At 50.4% G+C, this 17,266-nt stretch overlaps 1 pseudogene; it reads left to right on the forward strand.

The window, feature by feature from the left end:
* Nucleotides 1-4,429: 4,429 nt before the first annotated feature.
* Nucleotides 4,430-15,992, forward strand: LOC141749073 (tRNA-dihydrouridine(47) synthase [NAD(P)(+)]-like; annotated as a pseudogene).
* The last annotated feature ends 1,274 nt before the right edge of the window (nt 15,993-17,266 follow it).

Consider the following 17,266-nt stretch of genomic DNA (forward strand, 5'->3'; position numbering starts at 1 on the left):
AGCATGGCCCCACAGACCTTCGGGATCTAGGCTTTCCTGGCACCTTCAACCTCAAAACCACCCTTTCCCACTTGGCGCTGTGCCAGTCTCCAAAACTTCCATATGTCTGGAGGCAACTCCAACGCCCAAAGAGCCAGGAGGGAAAACTATTTCTTCTTCTAAAGTTCTTTGGGAACATCCTTCATGACCCCACAGATATTCAGGATCCCAGCTTTCCTGGCACCTTCAGCCTCAAAACCAATCTTTCCCACCTGGCCCCACAAAACCCTTCAAAATTTCCATATGTCTGGAGATTGCTCCCACGCCCACAGAGCCAGCAGGGAAAACTGTGCCTTGTTCTAAAGGTCTTTGGGAACCGCTTGCATGGCCCCACAGGCCTTGGGGCTGCGGGCTTTCTTGTTGCCTTCAGCCTCAAAACCACCCTTTCCCACTTGACGCCGCGCCAGCCTCCAAAATTTCCATATGTCTGGAGATTGCTCCCACACCCAAAGAGCCAGGAGGGAAAATTGTGGCTTCTTCTAAACCTCTTTGGGAACCGCTTGCAATTCCCCCACAGACCTTCAGGAACAAGGCTTTCCCGGCACCTTCAGCCTCAAAACTACGCTTCCCCACTTGGTGACGCGCGGACTCTAAAATTTCCATACTTCTGGATATTGCTCGAACGTCCAAAGAACAAGGAGAGAATACTGTGCATTGTTCTAAGGCTCTTTCGTAACCGCTTGCATGGCCCCACAAACCTTCAGGATCCAGGCTTTCCTTGCACCTTCAGCCTCAGTACCGCCCTTTCCCACTTGGCGCCGTGCCAGCCTCAAAAATTTCCATAGGTCTGGAGATTGCTCCCTGGCCCAGAGAGCAAGGAGGGAAAACTGTGCCTTGTTCTAAAGCTCTTCAGGAACGGCTTGAATGGCCACGCAGGCTTTGGGGATCCAGTCTTTCCTGGCACCTTCAGCCCCAAAAAACCCTTTCACACTTGGCGCCAAGCCAGATTCCAAAATTTCCATAGGTCTGGAGGTTGCTCCCACGCCTAAAGAGCCAGAAGGGAAAACTGTGCCTTGTTCTAAAACTCTTTGGGAACCACTTGCACGGCCCCGCAAAACTTAGGGCTGCGGGCTTTCCTGGCGTCTTCAACATCAAAAGAATTCTTTCCCACCTGGTGCCGCAATAGCATCCAAAAATTCCATATGTCTGGAGATTGCTCCCACGCCCAAAGAGCCAGGAGGGAAAAAGTGTGGATTGTTCTAAAGCTCTCTGGGAACCGCTTACATGGCCACACAGACCTTCGGGAGCCATGGTTTCCTGGCGCCTTCAGCCTCAAACCATCCTTTCCCACTTGTCGCCCCGCCAGACTCCAGAATTTCCATATGTCTGGAGATTGCTCCCAAGCCCAAAGTGCCCAGAGGGAAAACTGTGGCTTCTTCTAAAGCTCTTTAGGAACCGCTTCCATGGCCCCAAAGATGTTGGGGCTGTGGGCTTTTCTGGCGCCTTCAGCCTCAAAACCACTCTTTCCCACTTAGCTCCAGAAGATCCTCCAAGATTTCCATATGTCTGGACATTGCTCCCACGCCCAAAGAGCCAGGAGGGAAAGTTGTGGCTTCTTCTAAAGCTCTTTGAGAACCGCTTGCATGGCCCCACAGACCTTGGGTCTGCAGGATTTCCTGGCACATTTAGCCTCAATACCATCCTTTCCCTCTTGGTGCTGTGCCAGCCTCCAAAATTTCCATAGGTCTGGAGATTGCTCCTACGCCCAAAGAGCCAGGAGGGAAAGCTCTGCCTTGTTCTAAAGCTCTTTGGGAACAACTTGCATGGCCCTACAGACCTTGGGGCTGGGGGCTTTCCTCCTGCCTTCAGCCTCAATACCACCCTTTCACACTTTTGGGCCGTGCCAGTCTCCAAGATTTCCATATGTCTGGAGATTGCTACCACGCCCAAAGATCCAGGAGGGAAAACTGTGGCTTCTTCTAAAGCTCTTTGGGAAAAATTTGCATGGCCATAAAGACCTTGGGGCTCCAGGCTTTCCTGGCGCCTTCAGCCTCAATACCATCCCTTCCCACTTGGCGCGGCGCCAGACTCCAAAATTTCCATATATCTGGAGATTGCTTCCATGCCCAAAGAGCCCGGAGTGAAAAACTGTGCATTGCTCTAAAGCTCTTTGGGAACCACTTGCATGGCCCCACAGACCTTGGGGCTGTGGGCTTTCCTGGCGCCTTCAGCCTCAAAACCACCCTTTCCCACTTGGCGCTGCGCCAGACTCCAAAATTTCCATATCTCTGGATATTGCTACGACACCCAAAGAGCCAGAAGGGAAAACTGTGCTTTGTTCTAAGACTCTTTCGGAACCGCAACCATGGCCCTGCAGACATTCGGGATCCAGGCTTTCCTTGCACCTTCAACCTCTATACCACCATTTCACACTTGGCGCCGTGCTAGCCTCCACAATTTCCATATATCTGGAGATTGTTCCCACCCCCAAAGAACCAGGAGCTAAAAGCTGTGCCTTGTTCCAAAGCTCTTTGGGAACCGCTTGCATGGCCCCACAAACTTTTGGGCTGCAGGCTTTCCTGGCACCTTCAGCCTCAAAACCACCCTTTCCCAATGGGTGCCACGCCAGACTGCAAAATTTCCATATGTCTGGAGATTGCTCCCACGCCCAAAGAGCCCGGAAGGAAAACTGTGCCTTGCTCTAAAGCTCCTTGGGAACCGCTTGCATGGTGCCTCAGACCTTGGGGCTGCGGGCTTTCCTGGCGTCTTCAGCCTCAAAACCACTCTTTCCCACTTGGCTCCACAAGAGCCTCCAAAATTTCCATATGTCTGGAAATTGCTCCCATGGCCGAAGTGCCAGGAGGGAAAACCGTGGCTTGTTCTAAAGCTCTCTGGGAACCGATTGCTTGGCCACAAAGGCTTTGGGTTACAGGCTTTCCTCGCACCTTCAGCCTCAAAACCACCCTTTCCCACTTGGCGCCGCGCCAGCCTCCAAAATTTCCATGTGTCTGGAGATTGCTCCCACGCCCAAAGTGCCAGGAGGGAAAACTGTTGCTAGGCGGTAATATGAATATGTTAATCATTGCTTATAATCTTTCTAGTTGAGGAGCTCAGGGCACACATGAGGCAGAGTGATCCCATGTGCGCCCAGCACTGCAATAATGAACACCTGCTTTCTAACACTCCAAAATTTGAGTCTTAGAGAGTCCTTAGTTGCCGTCTTACGGTATCCTTTGGCAACCCCTATGGGACACTGCTTTTGAGCCTCAACGGATCCTGGGGTAGTGGAACCCTAGCCGGCACCCCGAGGGATTCTCGGAGGGTACCCCGATCTGTGGACTGAAGAGCCTCTAAGCAAGTAGTACTGATTTGTAAGTACAAGGCACTCTTTCTTTAAGTTTTGTTCGGTTGCCTGCCTGTCAGTCACAGGGGAAGGTACACAAGGTTGGGCTAAGTCCCGGGAAAGAGGTTAGAGCCCCCCATTTGGTTTGGTAAAGGGGTTAGAATCCCCATTTGGTTTGGTAAAAGGGTTGGAGTCCCCATTTGACAAAGGAGTTAAAGTCCCCGCTTGGTTCGGTAAGTGGTTGGAGTCCCCGTTTAAAGTACATGTTGAATGTAACCACGGTAATTGTTATTGTACCTGTGTCTTTGTTTGCTATAGCAATTGGTTAGTTGTATTGTTGCTGTGCGGAAGACTCACCCGTGTGTGTTATCTCTTGTATCTAAAATAGGCACCGGATCATCCTCGGGTGGGGGAGTACTGAAAAAGTTGCCTCTGGGTTGTAGTTTGAGTCATTGGAAACAAATGGGTGGAGCCCCCGGTGGGGTTGCAAAGAGGGAGGATTTGATTAAATACTGTAACCAATGGTGGCCATTGTAGAAGTTGGAAAGCGAGGAGAACTGGACCGTGAATGGCAGTTAAAATTATAATACTTTACTGCAATTGACGTTGTTTTTAAGAAGAGAAGGGAAATGGGATGAAGTTCCGTATGCGGACACGTTCTTTACTTTGAGTCGGCATAAGGAGTGTCAGAAAAAATGTGGAATTAATTTGGCTCCGTCGGATCCTTTAGTCTTGGCACTAGAAAAGGATGAAAGAGAGAGAAAAAGCATTAAAGAGGTGTTGCTCAACATGTAGTATTGGACAGAGATGCTTGAAGTTGGCCCGGAGCGAGCAAGAGGGAGAATACAGAAATGTTGGTAGCGCCTAGATTCAGGGAGAGACCTCAGAATCACAGGGTAGAAAGTGAATAGGATGATGAATATGAGAGGTACGTTGGGACCAAAGCCAGCGGCAGAGAGAACTCGTAGTCGGCGAGGGGCTGTGTTACAAGCTCCATTGAGACAGGCTGTTGGAAATGATGATCTGGTTGTAGTGAAAGTGAATTGGAAGATAGCTGGAGGTAGGTACAGGGATGGTCCCGATCAGGTGGCTAGTGCTTTTGAGACGATGATAAAAACCGAAGACCCTGATTGGAAAGATATTGAAGCTATTATGCAAGTACTGTTTGATAGTACAGAAAGAGAGATGATTCGTATGGTGGCAAGGACTCAGACAGAAGCCCAGGTAGAAGCAGGAGCTTTGCCAGGACAATTGGAACACCATTTTCCCTCGGCAGACCCTGGATGGAACATCGATAATAATGGAGATAAAATTGTTATTAACACAATATGAGAAATGGGTTCGGTTTGGCATAAGGAATACTATACCAATGGCTATAAATTGGTCAAAAATTGAGCAAGATAGGAAAGAATCTCTGACTGAATTCTTAAATAACCTGAAGGAAGCTGTTGGAAAAAGGAAAGACTCACTTGGCAGCCTTGTTTGTTGGACAGTCTGCTGATGATCTATGGAGGAAATTACAGAAAATACAAGGAGCGGATGCTAAGGACCTAGGAAAACTGTTGGATATGGCTTGGGTACTTTACCAAAACAGAGATCAACAGAAGGAAAAAGGCAATGCTCAATTGATTGCCGCCCTAGAAGGGACCTATTGTCCTCGAGGAGGATCTAGGGTAGGATTTAGGGGTGGCTATCAGGGAAGAGGACGTGGCAGAGGACTTCCGGAACTCCCTGTAGGAGAAACCCAGTGCGTTTATTGTAAAAAGGACGGACACTGGAAGAACGAATGTCCATTGTTGCAGGGGCTACGTTTTGGGGTACCAGATACTCCTGTGCTAGCCGTGGAGGCTAGGGACTGAAGGGGACCGGAGGAATCTCCCCCAGCAGACCATCTGGTTAAAATACGGGTGGGGGAAGATGAAACTGAAATAGAATGCTTAGTCAATACAGGAGCAGCTTATTCAATCATAAATACGAAAGAACATGAATTAGGGTATGACACGGTGAGGGTTCTTGGTGCCACAGGGAATCAGAAACCAGACCTTTCTTTAAACACCTAAAGTTTAAAATTGGAGAGCAGTGGGTAACGCATCAGTTTTGGTATCTACCTGGGGCACCAAAGCCTTTAATTGGCCGGGATTTGTTAGAAAAATTGGAGGCTGAAATAAAGTTTAAAAATGGAGAAGTAGAAGTGTTAATGCCTGAGTCTAAATTTGTCCAAGCTACAGTATTATTGTTACAGGAGGAGGAGCATGCAAAGAAAGGAATTCCGCCCGAAGTCAAAACTGCGGCCATACTGCATTTGGGCAGGGGAGGTGCCTGGAAAATCCAAAAGATCCGAACCTGTAAGAATAGAATTGAAACCAGGATCAGTTCCAGTAAGGTTGAAACAATATCCTATAAAGTTAGAAGCTAAGGTGGGGTTATTGCCTCTGGTACAAAAATTCTTGAAAGATGGCCTACTAAGAGAATGTGAGTCCAAGTACAATACTCCTATATTATCAGTTAAGAAAGCAGATGGAAAGTCTTACAGATTGGTACAGGACTTGAGAGCTATTAATCAAATTGTCCAGGATATCCACCCCATGGTAGAAAACTCATAGACATAGTTAACCACTCTAACTGAAGACCAAGGGTGGTTTACAGTGCTAGATTTGAAAGATGCCTTTTTCTGCATCCCGCTTGAACCTGAGAGTCAGGAACTGTTTGCCTTTGACTGGGAAAATCCTGAAATGGGAAGAAAGACCCAGTATACCCGGCCAGTGCTGCCCCAAGGGTTTAAAAACAGCCCAACTGTTTTTGGAAACCAACTTGCGAAAGAGCTGGAGTTGTGGCGACAAGACTGCATGGTGTCTCCTGTGGATGGCTGACTATGGGCTGTTAGTAAAACCCTTATATGAACGGTTGAAATTATCAAAAGGATCCTTGCAATGACATTAATGAGAACTCCTGCCTTGGGATTACCTAACCTGGAGAAGGCATTGGAACTCTTTACCTACAAGAGGCAAGCCGTAGCCTTGGGGGTTTGACACAGTACCTGGGAGAATTCAGGTGAGCAGTGGCCTGTTTCTCCAAGCAATTAGATACAGTAAGTCAAGGCTGGCCAGGCCGCCTGAGAGCGGTTTCAGCAACAGTGTTGTCAATACAAGAAGCCCGGAAACTTACTATGGGACAGAAAATGACTGTTTACGTTCTACATATGGTACTTACTTACAGTATTAGACCAAAAGGGCGGACATTGTCTATCTCCCAGCAGGACGTTGAAGTACCGAGTGGTACTTCTGGAACAAGATGATGTGATTTTGAAAACTACCTCCGTTGTTAATCCTGCAATGTTCTTTTTGGCACAACAGGCTGAGAGTAATCCTGAGCATAGTTGTCCAGAAACTATTGAAGAAGTTTATTCAAGCCAACCTGATTTAAAAGACACCCCTTTGCCTGACCTGGGCTAGGGCTGTACACCAATGGGAGCAGCTTCGTCAGAGAAGGGAAATGGGTATCAGGATGTGCTGTTACTACTATAAAAGTAACAGTAGAGGCCCAGGCATTGCCACCCAAAACATCCGCTCAGATAGCCCTGATCTGAGCCTTACAGCTAAGAGAAGGAAAAAGTGTACGTATTTGGACTGACTCAAAGTATGCCTTTGGTGTGGTGCACGCACAAGGAGCTATATGGAAAGAAAGAGGACTCCTGACAACACAAGGCACCGAAATCAAGCAGAAGGAAGAAATTTTAAGACTCCTGGAGTGTATAAGGGCACCTGCTGCAGTGGCCATTATGCATTGTAAAGCGCACCACGCAGGACAAACTACTCAGGAACAAGGGAATAAGCTAGCTGATTTAGCTGCTAAAGGGCTGCAGAAAAAAGACATAGAAACCGTGATATTGGCCATAATACCAGAAAAGAAGATACCATTGCCAGAGAAAGCTGTTTACGATAAAGATGGTTTAAATCTGATAACAGTACTACAAGCAGAAACGCGGAAGGATGGACGGGCAGTTACTCCCTCTGGCTTAGTGGCAGTGCCATACTCCCCTCATGAGCAGCCTCGTGAGAAGGGAGCATAACACCGTGCATTGGGGAACAGAAAATTTGCTGAAACATCTCCAGAAATCAATCATTAGTCAAAATATGATAGAGGTGGTTAGATCAGTTACTGAACAATGTGAAATATGTTGCAGAAATAACCCTAAAACACAGAATAGGATCCAATTTGGAAAAACAGCAGAAGGACAAGTACCAGGAGAATATTGGCAAATTGATTTTACTGAGTTACCCAGAAGCGAAGGATTAAAACATTTGTTAATCTATATAGGATGGTCTGAAGCCTTTCCATGTCGCACCAATAAAGCTAGAGAAGTTGTAGAAGTATTTTTAAAAGAAATGACTCCTAGATTTGGGGTACCCATGGGAATAACATCAGACAGAGGTCCACATTTTATAGCCAAAATAGTTGTTGAAGTGTGCTCTTCGAAACTTTTGGCAAGTGCATTTATGGCATCACTTGCCGCTTTGCCCAGGCCCACCTCGGGGTCAGCTACCACAACATTGTCAACACGGACTCAGTCAAGCAGTGGGAGGGGAAGTCACTGGTGAGGAACAACCTCTCCAAGGCATTCCAGCACCAGCTGCGCAAGAGGAAGTTTAGCTTCAGGAAGGCTGACAAGTACCTTCATGGTCTGGGCAAGCCCCACAGGGATGGTGGGAAGGGAGGCAAAGCCACGGAGCGTTCTACAGAGGAGCAAGAGGTGTCCAACTGCACAACACCCCAGGAGGGGCTGGGAGATGGTCCTGAATGTCCTGCGCTACCAGAGCAGGGAGAAGATCCCAAACCAGACGCCTTGCAGAGTCCCAGTCCCACCGCTTGTGAGGAAGCTTCCTCCTTGAAAACGGTGGGCCCAGTGACAGATGAAGATGTTATAAAGCTGCGGTCATGTGAGAAGAAGATGATGAGCTGTGAGAGTTTGGCTGAGGGCTTCTGTCTCTCGTGTCCCTGCCAAGTGGTTGAGATTGTGCTTGGGAAGACAGAAGAGACCTGTTTGCCGGGTGAGAGGCAGGCAGGGGACAGAGCTGCCTGGGTACCGCATTACTGTCAGGAGAGGGGAAGGATGCAGGTGGGTGCACTCCTGGGGCTGTGGTAGTGTCCTTGGAAGGGTGAGAACCAAGAGAAGTTGCAGCCCTTTACACAGGAAGAAGAGCAGGTGCTCAGTTTTCAGTGAGGCTGGAAACAATCTGCAAGGAGAGCTCAGTCTGGGGCTGGTTGGTTTGCGAGTACTGCACAGTGCTCTCCTGGGGTGAGAGCATTGCCTCCTTCCTCTCCTCCTCATCACCTCCGTCCTTGCATCCTTTAGCCAGTCTTGCATCCCTCTATATCTGTAACTGCTTTGAGTTTTCTCCAAGCTGAGCAGTGAAAACAAACTGAGCGTTTCAGGTTTCTGGTTCTTTTATCCAAATGATACATTCTCTTGGAATACATGGTGTTCTCAAAGAAAAACCAGTGATTTCCTGGGTTTCCCACTGAGATTTACCCAAGGCAAGTGGTACAATTGCTACCTGGAATAGCCTTCTCTTTAACCACTGCTGCTTCAACTCTCCTAACGTGCTCCTCCGTCCTTCTTGTTTTCCAGTTGGAAATCCAAGGCAAGCTCTACTTGGCTCCACTGACCACACTAGGTAGGTAATTCTCTCCTTTTGTCAAAATTTGCCATTGCCACATCTGGAACAGAGCAAATCTCCAGACAAACCATCTCTCTGCTGTCTCTTTCAGCGCGGTAACCTCCCTTTCCAAAGGATATGCGAGCATTTCGGGGCAGACGTCACCTGTGGAGAGATGGCTGCGTGCAGAAATCTGCTTCAGGGCCAGCGGTCCGAGTGGGCTGTCCTCAAATGCCACCATACTGAAGATAATTTTCGGGGTGCAGGTGGGTGCTATCATCCTGAGAACCACAGAAATGATAACTCACTTCTGAGGAGAAAAGCTGCTTCTTGAATTCATACAACCTGTCCCCCTCTGGTAGCTGGAGGGAATGTTTCCAGACACAATGACCAAATGTGCAGAGCTCCTGAACCAAGCAATTGAAGTGGACTTTGTAGACATCAGTGTTGGGTGTCCCATTGACCTGGTCTACAAGAAGACGTTCTGCAGCACATTTTCCCTCATTTAATAGATGCTTGTCTTTTGCCTCATCTCCTGTTACCCGATCTGCTCCTGCCAGTCTGATCCAGAGCTCCCAGTTCATTTATGGGCACTAGACCTCAGCGGGAAGGCAAATAAGCTGTTCAAAGAGCCAGGAATGGTTGGCTGTCTCTCCCTGGCAGCAAGCAGAAGTTGGAAGGGAAAAGGGCTGTGGGTTTGGTTTTTTTTGTTGAAGAGTCCCTTTTCTGCAAGTCTTGAGGTGCTCTGAGTCTTACCTGCGTTCCCTGAGTATCAGGAGGGCTGCTGCTGAGCAGCTCCAAGGAGGCCCTTCACTATGCAAGGAGGCAGAAAGTCTTGACCCCAACGCTTTTTGTCTCCCAGGGAGGAGGCTGTGCTCGGATGACTCAGTCCAACAAGTTTGAACAGATCGTCTGAGGGATGAACTCAGTGCGTCAGAGCACCTGCCAGCAGTGGCGGATGAGCTGATGGAGCCGACTCCTGCCTCAGCCTGGCCTCACTCTCCCGTTTCTGCAGGTGCTGGACATCCCATGGTCTGCGAAGGTACAGACGGGGGTGCAAGAAAAGATTAATGTGGCTCCTAAAATAATTCCCAAGATCCAGGAGTGGAAAGCATCCCTGGTCATGGTACAGGGATCCTTGCTGTGGCATGAGATTGGTGGGTGGTGCCCAGGGAACTCCACTTGCCAGTCAGCGCAGAGCACAATGTGGGGGTGACCTTACCCTTCCCCACAGCTGAGCAGCTCTTTCAAACACCTTTGACCAGCTGCGTACTGCCTTTTAGTGCTTTCTGCTAATAACGGAGAAAAATTCAGATGCAGAGAGCATTTTGCTTGGTGCTCCTGAGCCTTGTCTCCGTTACAAAGGGAGATGGTTCCTGCAGTGCTCAGGAACAGAAACTTCAGCCAAATGAGCCTCATTACAGCAGGGCTGGGGAAGTGATGGGACTGTCTCATTTGCATGGGGATGAGTTGTTCCTGCCGACAGTGAATATTCTCTTTCACTCTGGACAGTCATTTCTTGCTCTGGCTTGCAAATAGCCAAAACATTACTCAGAAAGCATCCAGCCCTTTCTCAGCTCTGCTAGCCACCTCCGCAGCCCGGGCTGCTAGCCACTGGCTGGGCTGTACATCCAAAGGGATCCTTTACCTGCTGTTATTGCCTTTGCTGAAGCACGTTCCTCCGGTGCTCCCCTTCTGCCCTGCCTCCTCCAGGGCATTCACTGAGGTCTCTCTGTGACTTTTTTCTCCAGCTTCATGGCCGATCCAGGGACTAGTGGTACACGAGGAGTGCTGACTGGGACTACATAGCAGAATGTGCTAAAATAGCAAGCCCCATGCCCCTTTTTGGTAGGTGTTTCTATTGTTTGGTCACAGGGACGGAAAGTGCCACATTTGATTCGAAATATCTTTAAAAAATTAAAACCCAGGCTCCTAAGGACATTTAATCCAGGGGAAAGGTTGGAGTATCCATGTTGCTGGTGATGATACGATGAAGTGAATCACCAGCAGCTCTTGCGCAGCCCAGATCTGCCTGTGTGCTGGGGGCCAGGTGGGACAGCACTGAGCAGAGCAGGAGGGAAGGGACAGGCAGGACACAAACCACTTGGTTTTTAGCAGGTGCTTTCTCCCTTGGGCACCATGGCACAGAAAGCCCCAGCTGAACCTTCCGGGTAGGAGTTTGGAGTGGAGCAGAAGAGAGGAGAAGCCTCTCCTTTTCCTTGTAAGGGAACATTAATCAGAAACATCCCTGTGAGTCTCCAAATGTGAGCCCCAGAGCCTCGTTGGACAATCTAGCTTTTGGATCCTGTGTCCATTTTGAATTTTATTCCATGCCTGGATTAACTCATTGTGACTTGTCCTCGTGTGTCGCTTTGACCTCTGCCTTCTCCCTTCCTTCCGTACAGGAAACGGTGATATTTTGTCTTACGAAGATGCTAATCGAGCCATGCAGATGGATGTTTCGGGAATTATGATTGCAAGGCAAGCGCCTGTGTTTCCCTTTTGCTTCTGACTCTATTGGTGCAAGAGGGAAAAAGGAATTTAAAAACATACCTAAACAAACCCAAAACATGAGAAGTTTCCTCTTGGCAAAACTACGCTTTAAAACTTGGTCTGTGGGAACTAACAGCAGCTTCCTATTGAAATTGAAAAAGGAAATTAAAGCAGTATTGGCTGGCAAATAAGTGCTGGAAGGTCTCTGAAATGAGTTGGCATTTTCAGAAGGATCAGTCATGGGAATAACAAAATAAATTTATTTATGGCTACAGAGGGGCACTCATCAAACTGTGGCTTTTCACTGAAATGAAGGAGCAGACACTGGGATATCTCCTCCAGCGAGAGACTTGATACCCTCAAAGACTTCACCAACTGTGTCCTTGAGCACTGGGGGTCGGATACTCAGGGAGTGGAGAAGACCAGGAAGTTGCTGCTGGAATGGCTCTTGTTCCTGTGCAGGTGAGAGGAGCCAAGAGGAGCTTTACCCCAGCAAGCCTGTATCACTTGAACAATAGCGCATAGCACCATTGCGTTTCATTGCAGGTATATTCCAGTTGGCTTATTAGAACACCTACCTCAGAAAACTAATGAACGGCCACCTTACTACGTGGGGAGAGGCTATCTGATGGCGAGCCAAAATGTGGATGGTTTGATTAGAATAAGGTAATAAAGCACGGAATTTCATTTAAATTGCTAGGAAGGGACATTGCAGAGCCCCACAAAGTCCCTGTGCCTGCATGCAGCCTCCAGAGAGAGGGTGATGACGCTTTCCCATCAGTTAGAGAGGTTGTAAGGAAGCAGCAAAGGTTAACCAGGGCTTCACTTCACGGTTTTAACTGAGCTTGAAGTTGCCATAAAGAGCTCAGTCCCTGTATCTGCTTCAGCAGGTCATCCCGTGCCTGCTGCAAAGCGAGAAGAGCTGACCTCTCTCATGACACGCTGTTCATCCCCGGACAGTCGTAGGAACCAACGGAGGAGAGCGCAGCGGTGGGATGTCTCAGGCTTTCAGCATCACATCCCTCCGTGCTCTGCCCACACAGGCCCACCCTGCCGTGCCTGTGCAGATGCCAAGCAGGAAGCGGTCCCCTTCCCCAGGTTAGGAAAGCTGGGCATTTTCCCCATTTTATCATTACCTGATTTCTGAGTTCATGCAACACAGAGCAGGAAACTGTTTTTCTCCCCACCAACTAGTCCTCAGGCACTGGCTTGAAATGACTTTGCAAGCTCAAAGGCAGCCAAAAGGAGAGCTGGAGCAGCCAGCTGCTATTTCCATCTCACGGAAACAGGGATTAGCAAAAATAGAGCATGGCTGTGGCCTTCTCTGGTTTTGCTAATCCTCATCCATTTGGTTAGTACTGGGAACAGCTGCCTGAAACCACATTACAAGTACATCGAGTTTGATCCGAATTTTTAAATGTCATTTTTCAAGCGGAACCTGCCCACGTTAGACTGCACGAAGCTTTGTAACCTGTGGTCTTTACAGTGCCATGTAATAGACATTTGTAGCCGTAAGAACTCAACATTTCAAAGCAATTTAGGTTTATTCATTAAATCTCATTTGAAGGAGACGCTAACCAGGAGCAGGGTTCTCTGAGCACACTCCATTTCTGCTTTTCTGCTGCAAATTCAGGCTCTTGTTGTGCAGTTCTGTGCCCTGCTGGGCTACTCTCTCTCTGCCATGTCTTATGGGAAGTTTTAGTGATGCCGTATTGAACCAGCCTCCAGGAAATAAGTTAAGCCTCCTTGACTATGAAGAAAATGTCTCTGCACTGAAAATCCAATGTGTGTTCCAAAGGGTGAAATAGCTAAAGTCTTAAACTAGGATAAATCTGATGGCAATAGAACTGGCTTACATCATTTCAGGATCTGCCCTTAATGCTTTCTGGCACTGGCAGGGTTTTGGCTCTGTATAAGCACGGCGAGAGATGGGGAGGAGCTTTTCAGTGGCTCCTGTTGATTTTCGGCATGTCATTGCCAGGGGTGAGGCTGGTATTCTGGTCACCAAACTTCAGAACCCATTTTGGCATCGATTCTGGGTGACTCCCCAGCAATAGGGGCATTGCCCTTATCAGGAGGCTGTGTCCCTCCAGTGCTGGGGTTCAGGGTTAAAGCAACCAGATCTGTTAGCAACTGGATCATTTTAAAATCCGTGTTGGGATCTGGTGCCATGAAACCAATTAAACCTTGCAGCGGATGTGGGAAGTTGGGATAAAGCAAAGATGGACCCTCCGGGCTGTGATCCTGCATGGCTTCCTTAATGAGAGGAACCCAAATGAACACCATACAGGTTGATTTTTTTGTTGCTGCTGTTGGAGAAAATTTAGCTTGGAGGACTTCTTAACCTTAAAACAGACATCTTCAGGTCTGGGCTAAATTATGCCTCCGCAGGCTGTCATTATATCATGACAGGAGCAAGTTAAAGCTCAGCACAGGAGGTGGTTTTGTGCAGCAGCCCTAAATTTTTGGGAGGGGAGAGGCTTGGTTTGACACATCTGACTGCCATCACCTTCGCTGTAGAGCCACAGGGCCATGCAACAGGGTACCGGTGGCTCTATTGTACTGAACACAAACCTCTCCTTGTCTTTTTTTGCTTTGTTTTTTGTTATTTTCTTTCTTCTAGTGAGCTGCTTCTGGGACCTGTACCTACCAACTTCACCTTCCTGCCTAACCACAAGGCAAATTCCTACAGATAGGGCCGAGGAGGCCCTTTCCTGTGGCGTCAGGTCAAGAGGAGGCCTTAGGACAATGCGTGGCGAGGAACAGGGTTGTTCAGCTGCACTCTGAAATGAAATAAAAGGTTAATGCTTTTGGAAGTTGCCTTCACGCCCCCAGCATCGGTCCCTGCCGCAAGTTACACAGCAGATGGTCTCACATGATCTTGCAGCCAGAGGTCCCTCAGTAACAGAGAGCAATCTGTTTAATTAACAGGATAAAAGCCAGGAGGGATCTCTGGCCTCCAGCTCATGGCAGTTGTCCCGACTCCCCCACGCCACACACTGTTCACGTAGCAGGAGCGAGAGGCCTCTGTTCCTACCGGGTTGTCCTTAGTAGTGCCAAATCCTCCCGAGTACCAGGAGGGGATGAACTAACCCAATCCCTGGGGTCCTGCAGAGCACAAAGAGACTCAGCATCTTGTCATTGGATGTTGTGCAGAATCCCGGCCTTTTTTCAGAGCATGCAGCAGTGGGTACCATCTCCTCCCGGTGTCACACACCCAGGGAAAGTACACCCCACTCTGAGGGGGACCCAGAGCTGCTTGTTTCCCAATGAGGAGACTAAAAGACCCAACAGCAGGATTTGAGGGAGGGCTGGGGAGGGGAGCGTGCCACCAAGGGATGCTGCATGACCTTACCTCGCACCCTCCAGGTCCTTTTTCCTGTCTCTGCGTCACTCCAGGCAGCGCAGCACAGGCGACAGTCACAGAGGCATTTGCCATGTGGCACAAGGAGGCTGCGGGTGCAGCTTCTTCCCCACAAAGCTCAGCTGAATCGACTGGTTCTTTTCACCCCCTGAAAAATACTGTTTAAAGCAAAAAGTTCTTGCACACACAGCCCCTGGTAGGGACCAGGGACACCCAGCCCCCCTGAGCCCCTTCCCTCCCCAGGAGGAGCTGGGGGGGCGGTTTTGGGGGCCATTGGGAGGGGGCAGAACACAGGGAGCTCCCACATTCCATCCTGGAGATGCCAAAGACTCCTTAGCAGCGGAGAGACTGAGGGGACCGACCATGGCGCTGCCACCTCTGCGTCTCCCACTGCACGTCCCCCCCAGCGCCCCAGAGCCTTCAGGCTTTTGTGCTCCCACAAACCTTGTACCCCCAAGGCAGGGACAGACCCCGACCCAGAGCCCGGGGATGCTCTCATGGCCACGAGTGCAGGAGGTGACCATGGCTACTCTCTCTCTTCCAGGTGCAGCCACCCTGTTCGCACCACCCGGGCAGCAGCAGCCATTCCCCACAACCTGGACACCCGCAGTGGGGGCGGCCCCACAGGCACCACCACCAGGTGTGGCACCCCTGTCCCCTCTGCCACCCTGACACCATCAGCGCCCTGATGGCCATGGGGGCCGGCTCCGTGGGTGCCCCAGAGGGTGCCCCCAGCCCAGCATGGCTTCCTCCCACCCACACAGGGCTGCAGAGGACCCCATGCGGATGCTGCTTCAGCTCGCGCTTCTTCCACATCAAGTAGACCGTCAACAACGTGCCAGCACCGGCCACCACCACCCTCGGCCACGGCGCCACTGCTCTGCCGGGCGCTGCCCTGTGGGGCCCTGGGGGCTGCGGGACCTTCCCGGCCTGGGCAGTCCCTGGCACCCCCCTCTTTGTTTCCTCCCCAGCCATGGTGGAGGTCAGCCAGGACCCTGACACCAGCATCCCCACACCTGGAGACCCCGGTGGCACTGGCAGAGAGGGGAGAGCGGTGTCCCCAGCGCCCACTGAGCTGCCAACATCCATCCCTGCCTTCGAGAACTCCAAGGAATGGTCTTCAGAGAGCAACAGCTCCAGCAGGGCCTCCCCCCCGCAGACCCCCCCCGGCAGCGACATCTCCTCAAGCACCATCAGCTCCCCAAATAGCAACATCTCCCGAAAGAGTGACATCTCCTCTGAGACCCACATCTCCTCAGGGACCGACATCTCCCCAAAGTGCAACTTCTTCCCAAAGAGCGACATCTCCTCAGAGAGTGACATCTCAGAGGGCGACACCATCTCCTCAAAGAGTGACACCTCCTGGAGCAGCGACACCTCCTTGAGCAGCAACAACTCCTCTGAGAGTGATGTCTCCTGGGAGAGCGACGTCCCCACCAGCCCCTCTGCTGTCCCTCACAGCCTTGTCCTTGGGGACATGGCCGGCCACCTTGCAGTGCCCCAGGCAGAATCTCTCGAGGAGGTCCTGAGGCTCTTCGACTGTGACCCCGGTGGCACCTGCGCAGCTGCCCAGCTCTGCGATGATGCCTCCCTCTCGCTGCCCGAGGAGCTGCTGACGCCCAACTACAGCGTGGAGGAGATCCTGGAGGCCGTCCACATCCTGGAAGAATTCCTCTATGGGACAGAGTCCCAGGAGCCGGGGGTGGGGGGAGCGGGAATGGAACTGCTGCTGGCCCAGCCTGCAGTGGCGGAGGAGCGGGGGACGAAGCAGGGGACGAGCCCACCCCTCAAAGCCACCCAGCAAGCGCAGGGCTCTGTCTGTCAGCCCGGGGGTGGCAGGGGGGAAGAGACACACACCCCCCTCCCCCCCGCAGCGAGGAGATGGAGATGATGGAGGGCAGAGGGGGGGTGCCTTTGGGGAGTGGGGGGAGGGTTGTATTTAGGGTAGTGGGCGTGGGGGGGCAGATTTAAGGGAGGGGACTGTATCTGGGGGGGTGGTGTGCTTGGGGGAGAGGGGTGCATTTGAATGGGGGTAGTGCATTTTGAGAGGGATGTGTTTAGGGGAGAGGGGTTAGAGTAGCTCCGATAGGGCCTTTTCTGTTGTGTTTTTCCATTAAAAGTAGTAGCGGGCGGTGTATTTGGGGGGGGATGTGTTTAGGGGAGGGGGGTGCGTTTGAGGGAGGGGGGCTTAGAGTGGCTTTGTTAGGACCTTTTCTCTTGTGTTTTTCCATTAAAAGTTTTTCCTCCAGTCCCGCTCCGTGCCTGTGTGGGAGGGGAGGGAGCATGGGGAGCAATGGGAACGGGCCGCCCCAGGTGCCACAGCCCCGCTGAAGGGTTATTTTCATTAATACTTGTACCTTTCTTAACTTGGACATTGGAGCAGCTGAAGTTTCTCTGACTTAGTTCTCCCTGTATATATATCACACTTTT

Source organism: Larus michahellis, chromosome 9, assembly GCF_964199755.1.
Source record: "Larus michahellis chromosome 9, bLarMic1.1, whole genome shotgun sequence".
Lineage (NCBI taxonomy): Eukaryota > Metazoa > Chordata > Aves > Charadriiformes > Laridae > Larus > Larus michahellis.